Consider the following 27,766-nt stretch of genomic DNA (forward strand, 5'->3'; position numbering starts at 1 on the left):
ATGAAACAGAAACAAAATCAGGGACATAGAGAACAGACTGGTGGTTGCCAAGAGATAGGGGGTTGGGGGAGGGATGGAGTGGGAGGCTGGGGTTAGCAGATGTAAGCTTTTATATATAGGAAGGATAAACCACAAGGTAATACGGTATAGCACAGAGAACTATATTCAATATCCTATAATAAACCATAATGGAAAAGAATATTATATATATATATATATATGTGTGTGTGTGTGTGTGTGTGTGTGTGTGTGTGTGCAACTGAATCACTTTGCTGTACAGCAGTAATTAACACTTCAAAAAAATAAATTTAAAAAAATGAGATTGGGTATACAGAAAACGCTTACCATGGAGATTAGTACAACTCAAATCAGAGACCTTCAGATATCGAGGTCCCCTAGCATTAGCTTTCTTCATTATGCACAGAGAATTAGAAATATACCTATAGTATATTCTAAATTTTAAAATTATGGTTCAGACAAAGTAATCACGTTGCCCAGAAATCAACAGTTTATTAAAAGCTGAGCTACCAAGCGTTCTAATTCGGTAATACCAGAGTGATATTAAGTAGGAAATACAAAGAGAAATGAGGAAATTCTGAGAGAAAAATGGTGGCAGCCATTAGGGTGTGAACTTATCGCCATCAGCAAGGTAATTCTGGAATTAAACGTATGACCGTGGAAGAACAAATACAAACTGAAAATAAGAAGCTTGATCCTCCTTGCTGAAAATAAAGGAAGAAATTTTCCTCCCCTCCTTTTTCTTAGAATATTTGCTTTAAAAAACTTCTAAGTACTTTTTCTTGTCTTCTAAGTAAGTGTGTATAATTCCTTTTGAAACTATATAGGCCTTTTGTCAACTTTATGAACCAAGAATGTCTTTCTTAAGGCCTTGCTAGCCATCTCTTTGAAATGTAAATGTCAAAGAAGACAGCACCCCTATCTCCCACTTTCTATGGGAGGGTAGGAGGCTAACTTTGGCAGGCACCTTGCTCCAACTAGCAAAACTCCTTTCGTAAAGATGTGAGAATTTTGTACTCCTTTGGATAAAGCCAGTTGCTAATAAGAATAGTCACTGCAATTACCAGGTGCATCTAGGAAGGACTACGCATGACAATTGGTGTGGTCAAATCCTCTTACCTGGGGACTAGTATTATTTATCTTGAAGAACTTGTATGGAACAGGTTGTATCTGCTTGGCTATATAAAAGAGTGAGATTTCTTTCTGCCTTTGCAATCTCTTAGCAGATTATTTTTCATGTGCATTATTTTTGGATTGAATGCTTGTTTAATAATAAAGCTGTTTTCTTTTTCTACTACTTTTATGAAGAACTCTTCTGGGTTGGGAGAAAATTTGGTTTTCAATGTTATTCCTCCAGAACTAGTTAATTGAGAAAATATGTATCTGTTATCAGGATGGCATTTAAATCAGGTGATATAAATAATTCATTCACTACCAATGTTTGGTACAGCAGGAAGACTCTTTAGTTATTAGCCAGGAATTATTTTCAATTTCTTGATTATATATTTGACCTTTATAAAATCTGAAGAAATATACAAAGAGAAAGAGGAAATATATCAAAATAATTTCAAGAAATTAAAAAGCTAAATGAACATTTTTATCATTTCAATTAGGCATCTACCTAAGCATTCTAGATAATTAATATTCTAAAGGTTGAAAAGTATAAATAAATCAATAAAGTTATCCTTATGGTGCCAGTTGCCAAATGCTTTATCCATCAATTAATCAATTCATTCATTGAATATTTTATATGAATGACTAATGGGTGATAAACATTACTCTGGTCTCTGTATAGGAGGCGTTGAAATAAAATAGAATGTTTCTAAAGGACCTGTGGATATTAACTGTTGAGTGTGGCCAATGCCTCTCAATTTTACCACTGTGGCTCGGAATAACTCTGGTCTAAAGATATACAGACTGAATTGAGCATGTGTTTTATTTGACCAACTTCTAAGCACAAACCTCTTGCACAGAGTTGATTTCCTCTATTCCCTCCTCCCTACTTATTCTAGGAGGAATACAACCTTTGATAACACCAAAGGCATTCTCTTTTTATTATAAATTAGATCATCAATACTGATAGAAACAATGTGCTCACTGCTGCAAGCTTATTGTGCTTTCCCATTGATCAGTTTATGTTAGGGATCAACGAGGGTTTTCTCCTTGCTCCCTGACTACCCACCAACAACTCTGCAAAGTAAAACTATTCATTAACATATGAAAGCCACATCCCAACATCCCCAGAAGCTGGTTTCTCTGGAATAAACCCAGTTTGATAAAAAAAACTATTCTTTTTCTAGTAGAATTAACATTAGATTGCATGGTTTTTAGATTTTGCTTTATCAATTGTTAAGCACTTACCACAAAAAAGAATATATTACTAATTCAATTATTTTTATACATAAACAATATAGTATCTACAAGATTTTCTTGGGCTTGATTTTCTCCTCAGAATAGTTTTTATCTGATCTTTGAGCAATGATATAGTCATATCAGAGGAATTTGATTATTTATGCTTCAAACATTTTGATCCATATATCTAAGCTACATACTTTCTTGTGAATAACAATTTTATAATTTTATATGCCATAATAACATACTTTTACTAATTACTTTCTACTGAATCTTGACAGTTCTGTCAAAATATTAACTTTAAAATGTATATTTAATTGTTTGATAATATCTGGCACATAAGCATAGGATATGAAAATTACTCAATAAAGTGTCATGTCACCTCAATTCAGAGTATTAAAAGTATTCAGATAGTTATTTCATTTGTTCATTCATTCATTCACTCATTCAATATGTATTTATTAAATCATATATGGGCAAGAAACTCTGGCAGGTACTGCCTATGTTGAAGTTAAGGTGATACAAAGAAAGGTCAATAGATACCTATATAGTCAGGCTTCCCTATGGAATCAGAAACTTGAGGCGAGAGAAATGTATCTAACCTCTAGTCCTGAATATTTGCAGAGGAACTTAGTTATGTCATTTTGTGGCAGTGGTCTGACTCTACAGATCATGTGCACTCAATCAAACCTACAGCAAGCAAATGCTTATTGATTGTAAGACAACTGCTGAGAAGATTTGATTTAATGATCCTAGTGATTTTATTCTGTATTAGTGAAGAATATTTATTTAAGGAATATAATGAATGTGAGATTGCTTTGATACCACAGGAAAGTGAAAGGAGTGATGATTCTAAGTGCTACTATCTCCAGAACTTCAGAGCCTGTAATAGCCCCTCATCATAGGAACAACAAGATGTGCTGTGTGGTGGAGTCAGACACACCTTGACACAAACTTCAGTTCCACTCTTTGTTACTAGTAATCCTTATATTATCACTTTTTCTGTCTGAATGTTCTCATTTGTGAAATAGTTGTTGCTTGTAAAAAGATACTGGCCTAACATGAGGAAAAACAATTTAAATCATGCCTGAAGTGTCTCCAAGGGATACCAAAAGAAAAATCCTTTCATAATATTAAAAAACCCACAAAAAAACCGCAAGAAACAAATATCTTAAGATCTCTTTTCTCTATCTCTCAATATTTTAGAGGGCAGTGTCTCCCAAAGTATGTGCAGGACCCTGGGAAAATACTTTTGTGGGTTCCTGCCAGTATAGTTAATTTAATTAAGATGCGTAATACAAAACTCATGGGTCTATATGAGATATAACTATGTATCAATAAATATTTAGACTAGTGGGTAGAGAAAATAGGACTACATATTTGTTGGTCCTTCAATCACTGCATGTGAAGATCCTTCCTTGTGTTCAGGCATTTGTTTATGTCTAGAAAGCATTTCTTCCTGTTATTTATTGTCAAATGTTTCATTACTAGCTAATTTCATATCTCCCACCATGAGAAAAAAGTAGCAACACTATTATTACTTGTAATGTCATTGCTTTTGGAACCTGTTTATACTGAAATAATTTAGGCCTTCTTGCCTCTACAATTTCCTAATACCATTCACTTAATGCTGGTTGTATCTTTACTCATGATTCTAGATTATCCATCATGATGTCTGAGTATATTGGCTTCCAATGACTGACTCATAGGTTATTCCCATGCTTCAGGTCCTCCAAATGCAAATCTTAGCCAGAGAATGCAGAAATGTGAAGAACATTTCATTTTCTGATCATGTTAAATTTACTATTGTAATTTTATAGACTAAACATAGAACACGTCTTCCAGCCATGTTTTCTTTTGAAATCTTTAGACAGTAAATAATCACATTTCTAGAATTTGAACTCTTTCAGTGTTGACCATGATCTCCCAAGGGATTTATGTAATAGTTATGACCATGGCATCTTCCAAAGCACTCAACAATGAAACAAACGTTGAAAAGGAGGGCTTTTTCACCTTTTTCAGAATCACAGTGGAAAACTTGTCTATTTTATTCAGGCAAGCTTATTGCAGTATGTCACATTAGGACAAATGAAATGCCATGAAATATGTAGGAGGTAAGGCTAAAAACCAAATCACAGAGCATTTCTTTTAAATACTGTGAGTGGTAAATCTATGAGCACTTAAGTAACATTAGAGGAACATGCCAGGCAGGTGTCAGGTGATGTGCAGCATTTTCTAGGACTTTTTACCATATAGGGATCCTGAGCTTTGGGAATCTGGAACCACATTGTCTAATCCAAAATATTTAGCTGAAATAATATATTCCTCTTCAATTAGAGATTAAATCTTAATCCCACATAGGGTAGAATGATTTTCCAAAAAGCAGAAAATGATTTTATTGTTCAGTGAAGCCCTTGCTTATCAATCCTGACTTACTTATACATAGTGTTCTCTTGAGGCCCATAGGGACTTTGAGTTTTTGTATCTTCAGCAGACACTGCAGATCATGAATTCGCCAAAGAAATCCTAAATCACTAGGTCTAACCGAATCATCTGGAGAAAGGAAGATGCCTGATATTTAGTGAATGATTATTATATGCCTTGATAAGGAGACATGATTTTATTTTGTGTATTTCTCAAAAAACATATGGGATAGACATCGTTATTTTCACTGTATTCAATTCCTTAAGCTGAAAGCCACAAACCAGCTATTAATCTTATTAAGCAAAGTTCAGCATTTACACTGTGGCCACGTTATCAGGTTCTCACCAATGGGACATGAGCACAAAGCATGCCTCTCTTGTTTAAAGGAAATTGCTTGCATCTTCCTGTCTTTTTCCTTTCCTCTGAGCTGGAACACAGAAGTGTCAGAAATACACAATAGACTCAGAAGATTAGGACAGTGGTGCTGAATGGACAAACCAAACTGAGAAAAAAACAATGATCTTGTGAAGATGACATACCCACCAACCTAAACATGCTTAGGTGAAAGGGAAATAAACTTCCATCTCAGTTAAACCACTGTATTTTTTTCAGTCTTTTTGGTATAGCCACTTGCCCTTTACCATTCTAATTAATACTAGTGATCTTGTTCTTGGATGGCCTAGATACCTAGCATTGACTTTGAACTTGTGGAGTTCTAATGGGATATGGTGAGTACTTTCTGCTTAGCACTCATTCTCCTTTGACTAAATTACCTGCAATTTTAGTGCTATGTCCACAACATGCTGCTGCATCTATTTTTGTTGATTTATAATTAGAATATGGGGAATGCGAGCAAACCTTGCAAATGGAGAGAACTATCACCACAAATTGTTCAAATGGTCTACATTGTTTGCAGAAAATCTCACAAAAAAATTCTGTATTTCTCTGTGTGATTCTAAAAATGTTAAGGTTTGAATCGCATTGCTTTTGGTTTTTAAGAATCGTCCTGGGGACTTCCCTGGCAGTCCAGTGGTTAAGACTTCACTTTCCAATGCAAGGGGTGTGGGTTCAATCCTTGGTCGGGGAGCTAGGATCCCACATGCCCTGTGGCCAAAAAAACAAAATATAAAACAGAAGCAATATTGTAACAAATTCAGTAAAGACTTTGAAAATGGTCCACGTTAAAAAAAACTTTAAAAAAATAAAAATAATCATCCTGAATTCATTCAAGAAATCTGCTTAGCAAGAAAAAATTTTACATGTATTTTACATATCTTACATATATACATAATTACATAGATATGAAGTTATGAGAAATGTTTTAGAAGGCTTCAGCCTTAAATCTTCAAATAAGCAAAAATACACATACCACATACAGAAGAGAGGATCATATGTGTGTGTGTGTATATATATATGAACATACAGTCGACCCTTGAACAACGCAGGTTTGAACTGTGCGGGTCCATTTATAAGCGATTTTTTTCAATGTAAACATTACAGTACTGTGCTACAATATCTGTGGTTGGTTGAACCTGAGGATGTGGAACACCAACTATGGAACTTAATCAAAATGGATTTTGCAGAGTCCTGGAACCAATCCCACACAGATATTGAGGGACGACTGTATGTGTACAATTTTTCATAATGGACATCTCATTTCCATTATAGGCATTTCCAGAAACCTACCTAGAAGCCACTTTTGTGCTCTGACCTGGAGCTGAAAATTTTCAACACATACATGAAATTACCACTTTTATCTACTGACTAATGGTTACAAATTCCCTTTTACTTATAACACTCTTTGTAGACTTCTACTAAATCCGTTGCCTGGCAGAAGGACTAGTAACATAATAACAAAATAGAAAGTATGAAGGAATGAGATCAAAGAAAGATAAATTTGCTGTTGATAGTGAAAGTGGGTAGAGTATATGGAGCCAGTTGAGGAAAAGCAGATCTGAGTGCTAAGATTCAATGACAGGCTTTCATTGCCTATATAGGCAAGCATAAAAAGCAAATGATATACAAAATCACTAAGAGTTGAAATAAAGAAGGTAAAGGGATGATCAAGTCACATTTTGCCTGCTTCCCAGGGTTTCCATATCACAAGACACCAAGACCTTTGCTCCAGACAAGTATTTTACAAGATATATAGCTGACCTCACCTCCCTGTATTTATTCTCCTGGAATAATCACTTCTTAAAAGGGGAGGGTGATCTTAAGGGAGAGATTATAGCTAAAAAGATTTTGTCCAGGAAATCCAGGAAGGATCACTCTTTATAAGATTAGGAGTTAATCTCTGCCACACACCACATCTCATGGGTGGGACCGTTCTAAGGCTGTAACCATTCTCAATTGCTTTGATTTATCTCTACTCCTTGGAAGTTATAAGAAATTTTTCTATTTGAGACTATCTCAAATTTGTTATTACAGATGCGATTTCATTTTCCAGTTTTCCTGATTTAATCTATAGATAAAATGTAGCAAGAATAAATAAAGATATGCTAGGAGAGGGTTACACAGATATGAAGTCAAGAGAAATGCTTAGGAAGGCTTCAGTCTTGAATTTTCAAATAAGCAAATATATACATACTATGTACACAAAAGGTTTCCATTTGTTAAAGTTTCACAAGAAGAAAGGGGAGGAAAAGAGGAGAGGCGAAGAAAAGTTCGGATTTTTGAGCACTTGCTTGTTGCTATGTACTCTTCACATTGCATTAAATGTATTACCACTGTTCATCCTTTCCTTGTTAAGGATTGTCCTTATTTTTGATGACCTTAACAGTTTGGGGCAGTACTGGTCAGATATGTCACAGGATGTATCACAATTGGAGTTTTTCTCATGGTTAGACTGTAGTTAAGAATTATGGAGAAGAAGAGCACAGGCAAGGTGTCATTCTCATCACATCATAAAAATGGTACATTCTTTCAATATGACATCACTGTTAATGTTCACCTTGATCACTGGTCTAGGTTAGTGGTTGTAAGTTTTCTCCACTGCAAAACTACCATTTGGCCCCTTTCCATATTATACTTTTTAGAAGGAAGATGGCACATATAGCCTACATTTAAGGAGTGGAGATTTATATTCTCCTTCCTTGAGCACAGTGTATCTACATAAATTATTTGGAATTAATATGGGAGATTTGTCCATTTGCCTTCATTTATCTGTATACTCAATGATTCAATTCCATATGGGTTTGTGGATATTTTATACTCAGGATTATAATTCGATACTGATACTACTTGTTGCTCAAATTATTCCATCTTTGGCCATCTTTGGGAGTTTTTCTGTTGACTTCTCTGTCCCTTTGACTTAACCTCATCAATGTGTTGTGGATTGTATGTGTATGTGCGTGTTAGCACTTCCTTACTTTCTGGCACTACAAGATGCCCCAGGATCACTTGTGTATTCCCTGCCCTAGCCCTAAATTCAGCTATTTCTCTAAGGAGTCTTGGTTCCTTTTATTAGAGAAAGGTATTAGGAACCAAGATTTGCATGCTGTGTGGACTAGTCACTTTTGAAAATCTAGACTTCCTTCATTCACCAGGGACTGAGAACTTCGGTTCCTATCTATTATTTCAGATTATTCTGTGCCTGCCCCTCAAATGCTGGTATTTTTTATCCACAATTCCTGCAGTTCCCATTCTACATGCTATTTGAGTGATTTCATCTATTTTCATGTCTTACACTACACCCTGTATATTGCTGGCTCCCAAACTCTGACCTTTCCCTCAACTAAAGACTCCAACTGCCTGATGAGCATAAATAAAAGAATTCCACAGGCGCCTCAAGCCAGACATCGCAAAACTGAATTCACCATCGTTCCCTCACCAAATGGGTTATCCTTCTCATAATCTCCATTAATACCACCACCGTCTACCCAGCCAGCCTCCGGTCACTAGAATTATCCTAGTCTCTTCTCTCATTCTGCCTCCAACTCAACAATCAAGTCCTGTTCATTTTACCTCATGAAAGACTATCAAATCCTCTCCCTCTTTTTGATTGCTTCAGCTTCCTTAGTTCCAGTCTAGTTCTAGTCTTTACCAACTGTCACATGAACTACTGACATCTCACTGTCTTCAGTCTTGCCTCCTTAAAACCACCCTCCAACCTGAGGTCACAAGGATTTGTTACAAATACTAATCAGACTCTATCATTCCTCTGTTTATCATATATTACTTACACAATCAGGCAGGTAAAAAAAGGGGGTCTTGTGTTTATGTCATTATTACTGTTGGAGCACTTGGCACAAGTCTGACACCAAATAAAAGCACATACAAATAAAACATCTTGACCACACCTATACTCCAAGTTTTTATTAGCACTGTGGCAGGTGCCGGAGCAACAAAAGACTTGAGAAGAGGTCTCTCACGGTCTAGTGAAATGACTGAAAAATGAATTCCAAAAATACACATCAAGAAGGAAGTTATCATGCTTATCATGACAGAAGAGTGATCTAAGAATCAATATAATAGCACTTTAAGGAAAAACTAATGATCAAAATGCAATGCTGTTTCTTTATGCAGTTATCCTTAACTGCTGGGTAGCAAGGTTTTGATGTAATATACTCATTTTTTGAGGCTACAGACAATTTGCTACTACTAATAAGGAACTGAAATACGTGAATGATTTACAAGTTTGATAAATTAAATTTTCTAACATATCCATAAAACAGTGTCTGTTTGACTCATGTCTACGGCAGTGCACTTTCTTGAGAAGAGGATTAAAGCTGTGCCTGCAGTTAGCAACCTGGCAACCCTGGGGAGTGCTGCAAGCATTTGAACAGCCCTCTCCCTGCTCTGACAGAAAATCAAAGAGGTAAGAACTGCTATTCTATGTACCAGCAAAACAGAGTTGCTGCTGAGGTCTTTAAGACGCTGAACTGCTTTCACCAACAACATCAGGCCAATTCCACATGATGGATCCCTTACATCTGTCCCTGAAGGATCACTCACTCACCCCAAATATTTATTCAACAAGCATTTATTCCAGTTCTGTGCAAAGCATGTGACTAACAGAATTCCAATTCTGGCAGCCACTTCCAATATCATTCTGTTTAAAGGTGGACATTCATGTACAACCCAAGTGTATTTTCCATTAGTGAGTATGATTTATGCCTTAGCAAGTATTTAAATAACTAATGAAGTGTGTGAGCACATGCACCAGAGGTTTAAGGAATACAGAAATAATGCCATAGATTAATTCCAATATCCCATAGACATCATCACTCAGCTTACTGCCAACTAGTATATAGGTTTATTTTTTATTCTATCCACCAATATTGTGTGTGACACAATTAGGGTATATAGTACTCATCTGCTCTCAATGACTTTAGAATCCGATTAGAAAGATAAGAATCTCTGTTTCTCTCTCTCTCCCTCTCTTTCATATACACACACATACCATCACACAGGGACACATATTGTTAAGTAAGGAGGTAAATAAAACAATGCAGTATATATCCAAAATGAGTGGTACACAGAAAATAATTTTTTTTTTTTACTATTTTTGCATAGTGTTAAAATGTCTGAGTGGATTTTCAACAAATTTCAAGAGTATGTTTGGGACTTAAAGTGCAGGCTACGTGGCATTGATAGAATTCACTTAGGAGTGCCTTGGGGGCAACTGAAAGAAATTGCAATAATGCCTGGAGTAGCTGAAATGTAGTCCAAGAGGCCCATGTGGATGGACGCTATCTGCAACAGACCTGCTGTACTGTTGAGACAATTTGGACTGAGAACACACTGTTTTTAAACGTGAGACAGGAATTAGAAGTCATGAGGGCAGGTGTTTCACTTTGTAGGCATTGGCTTGTAATTGAGCTGCATCGTACATAGGGAACTCTATGAAGCATACTCCAAAGTAAAGATCAACACATTTACTTATAACTGTGGGTTACGAATTTCCAAACAATATTGTGGAAGTCAGCCAGACTGTAAGTGTAATGGATTCAGCAAAAGAAAAAATTGCTGTTTGCTTATATGATAAGAGGGCAGCATTAGAACATGATTTTAATTGAATTTGAACCTTTTAAAAATATCTATATTTTGGATTAAAAAGACAAGGAATAAAGCTTCTTAAGACAAGGAAAGAGATACTGGGAAATTACCTGTTTTAAGGGTTGACTTCCAAGCTAGACTATTCTGTTCAGTTATTATGCTGATGCATTTGTGATGGCTTATCCCAGACTTCAGTTCATTTCACCTCCCAAATTCCCAAATGTCAATCAAGCAGTTCCTTAAAATTTACTTATCAGTTAATTTTGTTGTTTAAAAAGGGGCATATGTTCCTTTTCATAGTATAACTTCTAAATATACAATTCACCAAACTTCAGTTTCACTGAAAGATCATGTTACCCATTCCTTTTCAAAATCACACTGGATCCATCTCTCCAACACTTTTTTTTTTTCAAATCAAACAAAACAAAATTAAAAACCTTTAGTCACTCTTCTTCCCCTCAGGAAGGAATTTTCTTTCTGTACTTTAGAGGCTTTCCTAACTACACAGAAACTAACCTTTTTTGCTATGTTCCCTTTCTGGGCAACCACTCAATCAGTTTTATTTTTCAGTTCACATCAGTTAGGGAACCTTCCTTTGCATATAAGGAGAATATTCTACATTCTTCTGCCAAGGTGTTCCTCTTAAGTGTGTGTATGAAAATTACGTGTGTGTGTATGAAATTAGTTTTGGCTGCTATGTATTACAAATACCTAAAAGCCAAAACCAAATTACAGCTTTACAGTAGTTCTCATTTAGACGAGCACAAAAAATACTTTTTTGTGTTCATTGTTTTGTAATGTCCTTATGGCTCCGATTTGAGAATAAGGTATGTAAAAAATGGTGTCCACATAATTTATGTCCTTGATTTTAATAACTTTTGATATCTGACTAATTTTTAGCATCATAATGCAAATACTATAGAAAGTATGATAGATTATAAATATTAGCCTACTAAAATATAGAAATTTTGTTTAAAGTTTGTACATAGACATTATGTGTAACAGTTGAATTACAAAACCTGTGTTATTTTTCAATGATTGGATTGAAAATGTGACTTTTCTGACTAAAAAGATTTTTTTTTCATAAGACAATTTTATTATTTCTTCATAAAGCAGGAATGTTTATAATAATCCTTTTATATCCATATATTTTACCTTATATATGTTGACAATTAGTTTCTGCTGACAGGGGGTGGAAATACTTTTCTCTTTTGATAAATGAGCATCATATTTGAAAACGGTATATATATCTACTTGTTTTATAAAATTATGTGAGCCGCTATATTCTAATTACAATGTTAGTCATCATCAATAATTTTATACTCTAACGAATGTAGTTCTTTAACATGCCAATATTATTACTGTTTGCAAATATTCTAATAAGTTCAGTCTTTCCTTAGCATGTACATTCTTCTTTTTTAGAGAAATTTCATTTAAGAGCGATTCATGAAACCTACTGATTTTAAGTTGGTTTTATACTGCTACTTGCAGCTTACATTTACACTGACTATTGGTATCATTATAAACTCAGAGAACATGCTGCCTATTTGAAGAGATGCAGAGATAGGCAGTGGTAAAGAAAGGAATACATGAATAGCAATGCAGTTCACTATAACTTATATCCCACTTTGGGAATTCAGCAGGAACAAAGTAATGAACATTTAAAACAAGACACAAAAAACCTTACACGTATCTCATCATTATTTTAAATTTACAGGAAAAAAATCTTAATTTTTTCTAATAATTAGTCACATTAGAAATTTCCTATCATTTTTTAAATTTTGATAAATAATCTACCTTACCAGAGTTTTCATTTATAATTAACTTGTGATTATCCTTGGTAATGGGAAACTAATATAAAACAGAGAGAAAATATATTGGTAAAGTTCAAATATCCATTTTTATTCACCTTTCTTATTTCATGTTTGACTCAAAAAATGCTTTTAACAATTTTGTTGAATTTTAAAAAATTTCTTTACTCAAATTTTCTGCAACTTTCAGACCATTTGGTTATTGAATAAACAAACATTAGTGCTACTATTGCAGTTCTTGTGCTACACACCAATAAATATAGTTTAAAATTCTAAAAGGCACAGAATCCCTGTTCTTTTATTTCTCTCAGTATCTGGTAACAGATTTGTATATTTGCGAACACTATGGTTGCCTTAATAATACCTAGTCTCTTCTTTGTTAACAAACTCTGATTTTCTTAAAGTGCTAGTTAAACATAGTCACTTTCCTGGCTTTCCTTACCTTTTTGCCTTTTGACCTTCTCTCCTTCCTTTTGACTAGAAGGCAGATATGATGCCTGGAGTAGAAGCAGCCATTTTGGTACCAGGATAAAGAAAGCCACAGTCTCAGCATAGTATAAAAGACCCATAGAAGACATTGGGTCCTTGAGGACTTCTTGAGACAATGTCCCAGCCCTGGAAAACTGGGGTGTTAAAGAAGAACAGTGTATGAGAGAATTGGCAGCATTCACACCTGTAAATCATTCTTGCTGTCATTAACTGAATCCAGGTACAAAAATAACTTCCTTATTGATAGAGATTCTGAAAGTTGGGTAGAATATTAAGTTTTCTCAGGTGTTATCTCTTTTAATTTGGCACAAACATTCATTAAGACACTTAGTGTTAATTTTGGTTGCTGAATATATAGTCAAAGGCAATCTAAACAAATCTTTAAAGTTTGTTTTTGTGTTAAAACCAAAACATATGATATATCAGATTATGCCACCTGCAAAGTTCTGCAAGCTAAGTTAATTTTCTGGTAAGAAAGCCTTAGTTTGGGTGTATTTAATAACTCTCTTCTTATTCTAATTGGGTAATGTTGGTAAATTTAAATGAAATTTAATTTCTCTAAAATGTGTTTGAAGATATTTTCACTGCCTGCCTCCACCACTTTCTGAGAAAGATAGTACAGGCCTTGTTATTCATGCCAGCTTTGGTACTGTTTCAATTATCTCATGGTTCAGGGAGTTGTTGGGTTTTAAATGGATACTCCCGCTATGGGAAATGGCTGCTGTTTTTCACCATATTTTCTCTTATCATCCACAGATAATTAGTTCTGCCTGACAAAGCACATCACAAGAGACAACTCCATGGCTTTCATAAGCATCTCAGCAGTATCTTCCTTATGGCTAATTCTTCCTGAACCTGTTTAAAACTGCTTCACTCTAATTATTATTCCTCGTCACTTGTCCACACTCTAAACATAGGCAGTATTAACAATATATGTAGCAGATATCCGCATGTCATCTTTTTAATGCTCCTAGATATTTGTATAGCAGGAAATTGGGGCATTAAAAAAACAAGCCTATTCCTCTGACACTTAGCATCTATACTCATACACCACCACTAGAGCCCTGAATGGATCATTAATGCATCTTAAATTCCTAGATATATTATGTCCTCCCACACTTTACATAAACTGAGTTAACATGAAAGATAACAGTCTCTTTCATTTACAGTACAGTAAGTTCCCCTACATATGAACCTTCAAGTTGTGAACTTTCAAAGTTGTGAACTTGTGTTCGCATGTCCAATAAAGTAAGGCGTGAGTGAAATTGCAGCTTGCTCTCCATCTCCTATTGCTGACGATCCTTCAGCTCTACCATCTCCCATCTCCTCTCCCTCCTCCAGTCAGTAACTCTTCTTATCTGTTCACTCAATGCCAGCCCTTTTGCTCCCTTCTTTTACTTTGCTCTTTAACTTAGACTTCTGAAAATTTAGTCCCTCTGATCTCTCCAGGTATTTCCTTTGGAGGCTCATCCATTCAAAGAGCTTCTGCTCTCAAAATCCATGGCAATTACTCTCAAGACTGAAGAAACAACTGGGAAATTTAGATTACAAAAAGCACATTTTTCTTATTACCCCGTGAGTAGTTCCATTTGTGTAGCTTGCTGTCACTTCTAGCATAGTATGTCCCCAAACTAACTTAATAAATTTTTCCAACACTAGTCCCAACACCAACTTATCCCGCTGCCTTTTTTTTTTTTTTAAACCATGATACCTCTGTTCTTCCAGGAAATAGGTGGCATCAGATTATCTTTTCTCTTTTCTTCTCAATTGTCCAAAATCTGGTAGTGAAACAGCACTTAAAACATTGACCAACTTAAACTGGCTTTGCCTCCTTAAATAAGTTGTTGATTAATCAAACCTTGAGTTATTTTATGGAGACCACACTGCTCATTTTCCAAACCTGGATGGCCCAGGAACCAAGAACCTTCAGTCTATAGAACTCAGTTAGAAATGTTGCCACCAGAGCCCCCCTACAAAGAGGTCTTTCAGTATGGAAAATCTAGCTTCCAGCAGCGGAAGTAGTTTGATTACTGATTTGAGGTCACCAATCAGCTTCTGCCCCTAACCCCTTAAATTTTGCCCTGAACCCTGGATCCAGGAGACAGATTTGAGAGCCTTGCTGCCTGTCTCCTCGAAATAAAGCTCACTCTTTGGGCTTCCCTGGTGGCGCAGTGGTTGAGAATCCACCTGCCAATGCATAGGACACGGGTTCGAGACCTGGTCCTGGAAGAGCTCACATGCCGCGGAGCAACTAAGCCTGTGCGCCACAACTACGGAGCCTGCGCTCTAGAGTCTGCGTGCCACAGCTACTGAAGCCCGCGTGCCTAGAGCCCGTGCTCCGCAACAAGAGAAGCCGCCGCAATGAGAAGCCCGCGCACCGCAAGGAAGAGCAGCACCCGCTCGCGGCAACTAGAGAAAAGCCCGCACACAGTAACGAAGAGCCAACGCAGCCAAAAATGAAAAAAAAAAAAAAGCTCATTCTTTTCTCAAAAGCTGGAGCCATAGTATTGGCTTCTATGTGAGTCTGGCAGTGAGCCTTTGCTCTGTAAAAGTAGCAAAGTAATCTCAACTCACTTCTAAACACCTCTCTAGTGACATTCTTACCACACTTGTTGGTTCCCAAACTCAGGAGCTTCCTGGATGAAATTCAAAACTCCTCCACTCCCACCCCCAGAACACGAAGGGCAAGTAGAGTCCAAAGAAAGCCAGGAATTTACATGCGAGGCTTGTTCTGGGGCGGCTGCAAGACTAGTAGATGTCTGCACCTGCACACCAGAATCTTAAATGTTTATATAGAGGCTTTAATGGAGTTCAGTCATGTATACAGTACAGATTGTTCTCTCAAGGCTTCCTCCTTGAAAAGGCTTTTGATGTGTGAACAGTGGGTGGAACGTACATTACAAAGGGGGCGTGGGGGTGAGAAGCCTCCAGCTTGTGGGTCACCTGGTGGTCACGTACCCTTGAAGACCTCCTCCAACAACTCTGGTGAGGTTTTTCTCTCAAGCATGGAGAGCAGTAACAAACTCTTCTGCAGCTGTGATGTTCAGATTACACAGTTCTCACCAATTAGATATTTTTAGAATCTTTCCAGTGCTTTTCTTCACATCATTTGTTTCAGTACAAAATCACTTCTCTCCCTTGAACACTTAGCAACATTTTCCTCTCTTGACCACTCTCGCCTTCTTGAAACTCTCTTAGCTTCCATTGCATTCTGACAGTTCCTTTGCATTCTTAAATGTTGGGAGCTTGTTCAGAGCTGGAAGTAACACTGTCTGAGTGTGAATTCTGGCTCTACAGAATGGTGTGTAACCATGGGTAAATCATATCACCTCTCTGTGTATCTATGCCATATGGTCATTATAACTTTAACTGATTTTATCCATATTTATTAGCTCTGGTTAGATCACTCTCCTGAGCTCCAGATAAATATTTCCAATTATGCAATGGAGATTTTCACTTGGATTTTTCACAGACATCTTCTTCCCTTCACTCTTTATTCTCTTCTCCCTCTCCCTCACCTGTCCTCACCTGCCTTCTCTATACTTCATCTTACCTTTTAAAACTCCAGATTATCCTATAAGCTCTAGCTTGGCTGTAACCATATGTAGGATATAAGATTAAGTGCTGGGAGAGAAGAGAACAGTGAAGGTGTAAAGAAAAATGCACCAAAGACAGAAAGAGAGATAGAAAGAGATCAAGCACAGGCAGAATCTGTAAATGGCCATACAGCAGCAATTGGAGATCCTTCATCTAGAGGAGTGCATTGGGTATAGTAACTTGCTTCTTCTATCTTTGTCTTCCCAGCATTGAGCACAGTGTAGAGAGCATTGCATGTCTGAAATAATGTTCAGTTCCATGAGTGAAAGAAACTCATGGATGAGCAAATAAATAAATGAATAAATAAATAAATGATGGTACCCATGCCTCTGAAAATTTTTGCTCCCTGGCATTTTATTAGCATCTGATAGCAAATCAGCAGCATCTACAAAAGCAATCTAGTCTTAGGTAATTACTATCAGAAATAAAAGTTTCATAATATTATTGAATGGCTATTTGGAACAAGCATCTTGCACTGTCAAAAGGATAATGATAAGTAGTCTCATTCAATAAGCACATGGACTTGGATACTTCTGGGAATGCTTTTAAGCTCAACATCCTGGCAGATCCCTAAGAACGCAGGTCTGTTCAACATCAGAGCTGTTTTTTGTTTGGGCTGCATATTGAACTAATTGTCCCTAAAAAGGTTCAGGCCCTTGTTCATCTTTTTTGTTTCTTCCCCTTGGCAGGATTCTGGATCTTCATAGAATGCAGAGCCAAATTATTCAGTGCTTTTTTAAAAGCAAAAAAGTTGTACCTATATATGGGAATCTGCCCTTCATCACACCACTTTGGAGAAGTGTCTTGGTTCTCCACCTCAGTGAAATATACATATCAGGCCCTGGATTCTAACAGAGAATATCATTTCTGCTGCCTGAACGCCTGGTATCTAAAGCATATGGATATCTATTCAGCAACAGCCTCCATCAGCACTTTAGGCACTTGTCAAATAATTCAACCATGATTTGACTATGATCTAGTACTTGGGAAACGCTTGCTTGAAAATCTGATATTTAAGAATGTGTAAGGAACACATGAACTGTCCATGACTCTACATTCTCAAAAACCTAACCCTGCATGGTTAGAGCATAGAAAGAAAACAGAATCCTGCAGAAATGCCTTCACCAAGGTAAAAATTAATGTTAGGTCCTTAATTTTTATAGAAGGACAATATAAAATATTTATTTGAAGATGATTCAGTATTTTTTACAGGAGAATCATTACAAAGATATATGGAATAAAATCCTTTGAGATCTTAGCATTAGAATAAAGTTAATCCTTCCTGGTGAATTTGTGTATTTCCTTGATCAGTCAATGAGAACAAAGGTACAGAGAGAAATGTAATCCCTTGTTAAAGAAACTGATGCCAGGTACCTGGTACATTGGTTTCTCTGCAACTCTTGAAGATATTTTGTTTTATCAAACAAAATCATGCTTTTTAAAAAATTGAAAAAGAATGAAATAGGATCAATAAACAAATATTTTATTGAATTTAAATATTGTAGTCTGATTTGAGAATCTTTACATATGACATGCTTTGATTCCATCTTAGTTAAATTTGACTCTTGAATAAAGAAATCCAAGTCTGAATTTTTGAATGTCTTTTATGATCCATATTGTAAGTGTTTCCTGGAGAAGAGAACTGAAGCATGCATTTCTTTGTACATTTTCACAGTCACGTTAACAAAGTTTCAGCTCTGAGATTATTCCGTCAGATTTTCCCCATTATGCATCCCCAACCTTGCTTGAATAGGTTGAAAAATAATTCTACATATTGCTGGATAACTGCAAATAGTCACATACTTTAGTGTACCAAAGGAGCATTTCTCTAACACAGAATAAATTTATTTCATAATAACAAATGAATGTCTTTATAATCATTATTTAAATTGTACATGGCTTGTAGGATATGAGTAAGGAAATTGTATAGGTTTTAATAGTCTATCTACCTCCCTAATCTGTTTATCTACTTAAATGTTACACTTGTCAATTCATTGTCATAGCCACTGGATTTTGTGGTTGATGATGATAAAAATACATTATATATAACATTTAAATTAGCATATAATTATGAGGTATTATGCTTCAGGACTCTAATTAATGTCCTTATCCTGAATAGAAGAGATTTTAGCTTTATTGGTAACTATACTCAATTCTAGGAACATTTTATCAAACAACAGAGAAGGTTGCTGGACGAAAATTAGGAGATGCATTTCTTTTTGACAAAATGATATCGACCAAATCTCTCCTCCTCTGCAAAAAGGAATGTAATCTTAATGGGAAATTTAAATTTAAATTTCCTATCTTTGTTTTCTCTTTGCAAACTTTCATTTAGTGTACTATAATATTTTGATAATGGCCTTTTCAATTAATTGTGCCTCCAGTAAATGTCTGAAGAATGTTTTTTGATTTATTCTTATAAGCTTTAAATCATGTTATATCTTTGTTTGTACAAATAACAAAAAAATACAGATTGTTTGTAAGAAAAATAAGTATCAAGTTTAAATATTACATTTTGTCTGGAATATATACATTTTTTTAAATCTCCTGGGCTTTGAATACAGTTGATTTAGGGACTACTAATAGAACATTCTGTTTAAGTTTATTTTTATTTAAAAAAAATTACTTACCAATTCTTCTTGAAAACAAGCAAAAAATGATGTGTATCAAATTTTAATGAAATCTTTTTATAGTTATGTGACAATAGAGAAAAGCCCTACGTTTGATTTTCTGTAATTTGTAAAGATAAATGCATCTGAAATTGGCACTCATGCAAGAACATGTGAGTACTTATAATGAATGGTGAGCTACTTTCCTGTGATGTGAAGCTTAACTGGAATGTTCATGTATTTATAAGTTTGTAGTTTGAAACATTCATATTTGCCCAGTGGCCTACTAGTAGTTCATTATACTTTTATTTGGAAAGCCTGTGTTTGATCCTCGTTATTCTTTTCTCTGGAGTTTTAGATGAATAAAATAACAAATAATTTACTACCAGAAGCCAAGCAGACAAGGACTGTGATCTTTTCAAATCTTAACATGTTTGACCTCTCTCTACACTGAGGAGGGAGATATCCATAAGGGAAAAAAGGAATCTGGGGAATACAGACATATAGATATCACATACATAATTGACTATTCCCTAAAATCATTTTTTTTTACCAAATGTCTACTAGCACATTAGCTATTACCAAATATTTCCATTAATTAAATAAAGTAAAAATCAAGGAATTAATGTATTACTATGTTCTATCCCCTCCCCACATACACAATCTGAATATGTATAGGAAGATAAAAGAGGTCCAAGTTCTGAGATGATAGAAAAAAAGGGAGTAGAGAATATCAGAGGAAATTAAGAATATAAAACAGAAAAATTATATAAAAACAACATATTGTTTCAATGAGACCAAAAAAAGAATCTGGAAAATACAGATCTATACATGCCACAAATTAGATTTAATTATTTCCTATAATCATTTTTTAACCAAACGTCTATTCACACATTTGTTAGTACGAAAAATGTTCATGAGCAAATACTGATTATTTAGGTGTCCAACTCTGGAGTAAGAGGCTTACAGTGTATGTTGTCACATAATTTGTCAGCATAAAATTATTTTATTATACTTATCTGGCTTGTGAAAACTCTTCATCTCATTTCTAGAAAAATATTGTTTTCAAATGTAAGCTTTATGTTAATAAAAATAAATAACTTACTAAATTTCATAGAAATTAAAAGTGCCTCTTATTGACAGGAGCTGGTTAATAATAACCAACAAATCTCATGCTTTCATCTCTTGAATGCTATAATCCTTTAACAAACAACAAGTGAATAACCTTTACCTCAAAGAAAAAAAAAAGTACAGTTTTATTAAATTAATATTGATACTTAAAATCCAGATCATCTCTAAGACACATGTTTTAAAAATTACAAGTAAACAAAGATTAAAAAATCAACGGGAGAATCATACCTATAGCTACACAACTATATCACTCTACATAAAGGAGCTACTTCATAACTCTGAATTTAAGATCTTGTGGACAGACAATAAAATGTCCATTTTTTTTCTCATACATCTTCAAGATTTTTCTCTTTAGGCAAAATTATTTTTCCAATGAAACCATACTGTCTTCTGTTGCCAGTCTGGGTCATAGGATAAATCAATCTCTTGATTTTTAAACACAGATGAAGATGGCTCTTTCTGGTTTTCTCTCTCTCTCTTTTTAAAAATCTTACTTCCTCCGGTGTACAGTTTTGTTAACCTCAGCAAGACTGTTTTCTGGAATTTTCAGGCAACATTTAATTTCACCAAAGAAACATACTGTAAAGTCTGCAATATTTTTCTAATATACTTTTTGTCACATGTCTTTTAGGACTCTTCTGTGTGACCCAAATCTGTCCAGTGTTTGCACTTGTCTTACATTTCTCATGTATTTTGGGGGAGATTTTCCAGGTCCCCCACCCAATGCTCTTGGTCTCACAATTTCCCTTCCTCCCTCCTTCTCTCCTCTGTCCTTGCTTCCTCTCCTCCTTTCTTTCTATTCATCCCCCTCCACATCCCTCTTTGTCCTCTGTATTCTCCTCCCCTCCTGCCCTCCACGCACTATCACTTTCTCAGTTTCTTAGCTGTAGTGATAGCACTTTGTCATTAAAGTTACTTTTCCCATTGCTAGAAAAGTAACAAAAGCTCTTCTGTTCCATTTGTTTAGTCCAGTGTCCCTGAGCAGAGTCATTTAGAATCTCAGTTTCAATTATGAAGATTTTAAGACAGTATATATGTCAAGCAACTAAAACATAGTAAGCAGTCATTAAATGGCACATATTTACCCTTTATGATGTTTCTCACTTGCATTTTGTTTTGTTTTGCATAAATTCCCCTTCTTTTTTGTTCCCTTCAGGTTCCCTGAATGCTTATATTATATTAATACATAATAGAGTGTTTTAAAATTAACTTAATATTTTAAATCTTTAGTACCTTTTCAGAGGCACATTCCTGGCTCTAGGATTACCACATTTTCATCTTTAACTCTTCAAATCTAAAGAGATATCATCGATAAATTCATAGCTTCTAAATTTAAAAACTGATATATTTTATATCCTCTTTAGAATGCATGATTGTCACATCAATAATCAATGAATAATAACAAATGGTGCAGAACACTGAACATGTCATGTGCTGCTCTTTTTCCTCTCTGTGCCTAAAGTGTATTTATCAGGAAGCTCATCAGGGCTTTCTTGTGTACACACTGTCACTTTTGCTGGAGGTCACTTTATCACAGAACTACACTCAATCTGTTTAATGCAAAATAAACACATTCAAAGTAAGAATATTAATTAATAGACACATTAATTTGTTTTAAATTAATTTTCTTAGCATATTTTATTAATTTTATATGGAAATAGTTATGAGTGTACATAAATCATAAGAAATTTTGATATGTATTTTTCTACACATCTGTTTTTTTGGATTCCACAAAATATATGAAGAATAAAATATATATTAAAAATTAAATTACACAGAAATTTTGATAGTTCTTTCTTCCTTATTTTACTCATGCCATATACATTGCTACTGTTTATTTTCATATCTTCTAACACTTTCTTTGATAATATGTACAAATTATTTGATGAGTTTTGGTATTTGCAGTTCCTCCAATAGAAGTACTGGAAAAAGTAAAGGAAACCATTCAAACTTGAAAGAGACACATAAGTGAAGTATGTTCATAGGCAGGGATTGGAAATATAATGGAAAAAAAATAAACTTAATCAAAAATTAAAATCAGTAAATTATGAAAAAATTATCAAGCAAAACAGAAGAAAATGATTTGAGGGCATTGGATGTAAAAGTGTGCATTGAATCCATGATATTGTAGCACATAATTTCTAAGTGTATATTCATATGTAAAATATATGTATGCATATATGATTCATATATTTCAATATTTTCTAATGGAAAAACATTGAGATCATGTAGCATAGATTTCAAAATAGATTTTTCCTTAATCATCATTATTTGTCTGTCTTATTGTAAATTTAGTATACTTTTTAGTATACTTTTCAATTATGAATCTTCCATAGCTTACTTCAGAATGGATATAAAAGGGCACAGTTCACAACTGCAACTTTGCTTTAAAAAGTCTCTATCATTAACTCCTGAGGATGTGACCAGGAAGTTCATGACCATATTTTTTGTACAGATCTTTGCTAAAGAAAAAATTAACCCCTTAATCTCTGCTTTTGAGGAAATTTCATTTCCTTCTCCATGTGTTTTATGGAATCAAAAAAGTGTATGAAAATATGTGTGCTACTAATTTGGGAATAATATAGCCAAATCAATTCCCACAAATTTATTTTAGATCTACTTAATTAATTAGAATATCATGCATTTATTAATTGGCATCAGTAGCAGTATTTGAAAATATTTAGTATCTTTCATGTATTTTTTGGAAATACTTTATTCTAGCTCTAAAACCGGATAAAAATTTAGTTCAATTCCACCTCTAATACTAACAATGGAATGCTTGACAAATTACTTAAATCCTCTGACTTTATTTTCCTAATCTGTAAAATGAGTATAATAGAATCAATGTCATACAGCAGTAACAAGAACTAAATGAGAGGCTATGCTCAGTAAATACTAGTTCCCTTGGTCTAATTTTGTTTACTCTTGGTTTTAATATGGTGATGCAACTTAAAAGATAAAAATGGCAAACTGGAAATAAAATAAATGGAATATTTTGAGCACCTTACTGTCATTACATAAGTAATGGGAAAAGTCAGGGAGGATATTGACGTCTCGTTTTTTCTTCAGCAGAACTGAATTTAACATAAAGGGGAGTCATTTTATTGAATAATAAAAGCCTGGCAATCACTGTGATTGGCTGACAGCCATTACTGCAGTGTAATTCTAAACAGCTTGTTTTTCAAAGTTTTTCTTGAATAACTCTTTAAAACCCAGGCATTGCCCAAGCTAATTGAAGGGTTCAAAACTCATTTTTAAAGTGGAGTTTCTCAATACTGCTGTAAAAAAAATGCATTAAACAATATTTTCTTATTAAATGATTAGAATCAGATATTTTTTGACATGGGAGGAAAATTTTGGAAAATTTAGCAAACTAAGGGTTTTATGGTAGGGAAGAATTAATTCCTGACTCAGAGAAGAAAAAGACCACATTTGGAGAGATCTTTTTTTTTTTTTTTTTTAAAGAAGCCCCATGTATTTTACAAGTGAAAAGCACAATATTTGATCTATACTATCCAGCTTAAAATCCTGTCATTTCTGAATGGAACTCAACAAGGCTTCCAAAATTACCAGATCCACTTTGATGCATTCATCTTTCTCAGTCAGTATTTCTAATCAGCAAATCTCACTTTAAAGTAAGTATAATAAGTGGGTATAGAGTTGGCAATTCACCAAAATAAATATTTAATGATATTTTAATGGTTATTTTAAATCTCTTTTATTTAAATTGGGATTAATACTTTATTTGGTCAATAAATGCTGAACCAGAATGCTTGAGAAATATCTTTGCTGTTGAAGATCTCTATAGTGGATGTGTACTTAATTTTCAGAATTGTCCAGGCTAGATCATGTCTGGTGGAGGCATTTTATCTTAAATGTCAACATTGGAAACATTGAGATAAAGATCAGGGGCAGAAACCTGTGAACTGCAGAACTGTGTCAATTGCTCATTCTCAAACATAGCGATGCCAATTAATTCTACACAACCCAGATTCAAAGCAGCACAGGGAAACGGTCCTGATATTAGTATTGCACAAAAATGAAGAAAAATAGATGTGTTCAAGCTCCCAGAAAACTGATTCTTTAACAGGAAGCAATAGAGGAATTCCACTGCAACCAGCGATTGGCCGATGGAATCTTTGTTCAAGCGATAGGCATCCTAACCAGATGCTAGGTGGAGTAGTCCCTCTCTCACCCTCACCTTCACAATCCACAGCTCAGCCACCTGGGCTCTCGCGGGCTGCGCCGTCGCCTTACTCCCGGTGCACGTCTCCCCCTCTCGACCGCCAAGTGCTCACTCTCTCCCAGGGAGCACTTACACAATGGACTCACTTGTTTCCCTGGCACCTCTCCTTTGACTTCCAGCCCCAGCCTACAACTTGGGGAAGAGTCTGGCAGGAGCCTCTTGCCATGGATCAGGGACCTTCCAGAGGAGCTTGGAAGCACGCGCGCCCACGCAGACAAAACAAACAATGCCTGGTCCAAGAATGAATAAATTAACGACACCCCCGCCCCCGCCCATCGCTTTGCAACCTGAAGAAAGAAACCCTGGACCAGGTTGCCTAAATGAAAGATTTTGTTTTGTCTTACAAACTGCAAACATTCCTGTCTGACGACGGCAAAAGAGATGCTGTGGGTTCTGTTGGCAATAAAGATTGACGGTGGCTTTGCCCGTGACAACGCCCCCCGTAGCGCGCTGAGCCAGGTTCCCTGAGAACCGCGAGGGGGAAGCGCAGATCTAGGGGGAGGGAATGGCAGAGGCCAAGGCAGTTTAGCAGGGATGAGAAATGGGAAATCAGGGGGGAAAAAACGACTGAGTTCAGTTGGGCTTTAATAGTGAAACTTCGGGAGAGAAAGGGATGGGATCTCTCCCCAGGTAACTACGTTGAGATGAAAAATAGATGAATACACAAGGAAGTGGCAAGCAACAACAAGTTTGAGGTGAGCAGCAAGTTGTTCACTTCCTCCCAGGCGTTTGATCAGCATCCCCCGAGCTGCCCCAGAACACGCGCTCCCCATCGGAGGCGGCGGCCGCGGCAGCAGCCTCAGCAGTAGCAGCAGCAACAGCAGCAGTACCAGCGGCAGCTGCGCGCCTCCAGCCCAGCCCCGCTCGGCTCCCCCTCTCGCCGGCGCCCTGCCTGTCTTGCGTGTGCGTGTGCGTGTGCTCAGCCTCAGCGTGAGGGGCACCTGCTCGTCTGGGCTCACAGCGGAGGCAGCCTCGCCGGGAGCTGCAGCTGCTGCCGCCCCTGGTGCTGCCGCTCGCAGGCGCCGGGCTCCCCGCCGCCGCCGCCGCCGCCTCGTCTGCTGGAGTTGGGCTCCGTGGGCTTCCCCCCTCGCAGCCTCGGTCCTTCCTGGCTGCCTGCAAGTCAGCCTGGCTGCGAGTCACGTGTCAGTGCCTGAGGCAGAGACTGAGAGAAAAAAACGCGCTTCATTCCTTCTTCCACCGCCATACTGTATTTTATCCTAAATCTCATTTTTATTCCAACATTTTACTCCCTCTCGGTGAGTACCTTCTCAGTGGCATTCTTGTCCTATTCTTTTTTTTTTTTTGTCCCTTTTTTGTTTTTGTTTTTTGTTTTTCTTCTTTTTTTTTTCCACTTCTTTGATTACTGTTTATATTTGGGAAAGCTGGAGGAGCATGGTTTTGAGCCTTTTCCTGAATCCAAGTTTTTCTAGCATGCGATGGTTCTGTAGACAAGGCGCTGTGTCTGGGAGTCCGCGGCGACTGTGCCCGCTGGGAGCGACTCCCAAGTCCAGCAAGATATGCAACTGGTTTGAAGGAAAAAGCGATGTGAAGTATGGTGCCTATTTTTTTTTCCTTTGTAAAAATAAAAAGCGTGTTTCTCTTTTTTTGGCATACTCTTTTTCTGATAAGATTTTTGTATAGGTGGGATTTTACGGCAGTGTTTACAAGTTTGTGGTTTTGCAATACTGGTACAAACCACTGAGCAAAGACATGAATTTTCTATTTTTGTGCCCTTTTTGGAAGCCGGGGAGAACAAATTCGTTTTTTTCCCTCCTGTTTTTGATACCCATTGATAACATGAAACTTTTCTTGCAGCTGGTTACTGGGATTATTTTTAAGCGAATACTTTTTTCCTCCTTTAAATTAACTATGACTTTTGCACATCTGACTTTTTTTAAAAACCGAGATAATTTTATGAAAGATATCCTGATATCTATATCTATATTATCCTTTCTTCCTCCCCCTCCCCTTCCCGTAAATCAATTTTCAAATGATGGCAGTGGAAGGTTTTTCTGGAAAAAAAAAAAAAAAATGAAGTGCGGTTTGGTTTCCTTGTCAACGGAGGATGAAGTGAACAGCTGAGCAGCTCGCAGAGAGCAGGTACTTGGTCCCCTTGGAGGCGTTTCCCGGGTTTGTAATGGCAACACTGGTCCTGGCAAAGAAATCTCTGTGTGTGTATGTGCGTGTGTGTGTTTTGTGTGCTTGTGCGCGTGTGTGGGCGCTCGCGGCTCCGGGCAGTGTCCGAGCCCGGGGTGGGGAAAGCCGTGCCGGTAGCTAGGGGAAGCCAAAGTCAGTTCCCGGCCTCGGGCTGGTTTTTGGATGTGCGCAAAATACCGTCCCTCCCTCGGCTGCTCCCAGGTCGTCTCCGCAGCGGGCGGCGTCTTGCGCCCCGGGCGTCGCCGGCCGGGGACGCGGCAGCCGGCGGGCCCTGTAAGTTCTCCGAGGGCCACTTGCAGAGCAGCAGGGGCGAGGGTCGAGGATGTGGCTCGGGCCGGCCGGGGCGGCCCCTACGTGCGCCCGGGAGACTGGGGGAGAGAAGCGGCAGGGGCGGCATCTTCCGAAGGGGCTGGTGTCTAGCCACGGGGCCCGGGAGCTCGAGACCTTTCCAGATCCCTGAGGATGGCAGCAGCCCCCGCAAGCTCAACTCCCGCTCCTCCTGTTTGCATTGAGTAAACAACGCAGTAGGTCTTTCCCAGCCTGTTTTGCTGGTTCCGAAGGGTTTGTCTTTTTAGCGGTGCCGTCTTTGGATTTTTTCTTTCCCTGTTGTGTTGCTTTGGTTTTAAGTGCCTGGCGCCTTCCAGGGTGGGGGAGATAGTTACTTTCTGTGATGGTCAGTTGGGTATAATGTTGAGGACGAAACTGTTAGTTTGCATGAATGAGACTACACCCATAAGGTTGAGTGTTAAAGGGACAATGTGTTTTCCCTCTTTTTAACCACTTCATGGTTGTTACAAAGGTTTTTTCCCCTTAGAACCGGCCACAGGACAGGACTAGGTGTTGGTGATGGTGGTAATAGATTTCGGTGTGTTGATAGCATTGCACAGTACTCAGTGCTGAATGTATTCTATGGAGTTTATGATATTTTTTGA

General features: G+C 36.8%; 1 protein-coding gene across 2 annotated transcripts in view; it reads left to right on the forward strand.

The window, feature by feature from the left end:
- The first annotated feature begins 783 nt into the window (after positions 1 to 783).
- Positions 784 to 27,766, forward strand: part of RALYL (RALY RNA binding protein like) — an 881,748-nt gene continuing 854,765 nt past the window's right edge. Inside the window, exon 1 of one of the 2 annotated variants that reach the window (XM_082434029.1) lies at positions 784 to 27,107. The gene's annotated coding sequence lies outside the window, so the exon portion shown is untranslated. The remainder of the gene's footprint in view (positions 27,108 to 27,766) is intronic. The other variant, XM_082434030.1, reaches the window with a different exon arrangement.

This window comes from Balaenoptera physalus (genome assembly GCF_965194825.1).
Source record: "Balaenoptera physalus genome assembly, chromosome: 17".
Taxonomy (NCBI): Eukaryota; Metazoa; Chordata; class Mammalia; order Artiodactyla; family Balaenopteridae; genus Balaenoptera; species Balaenoptera physalus.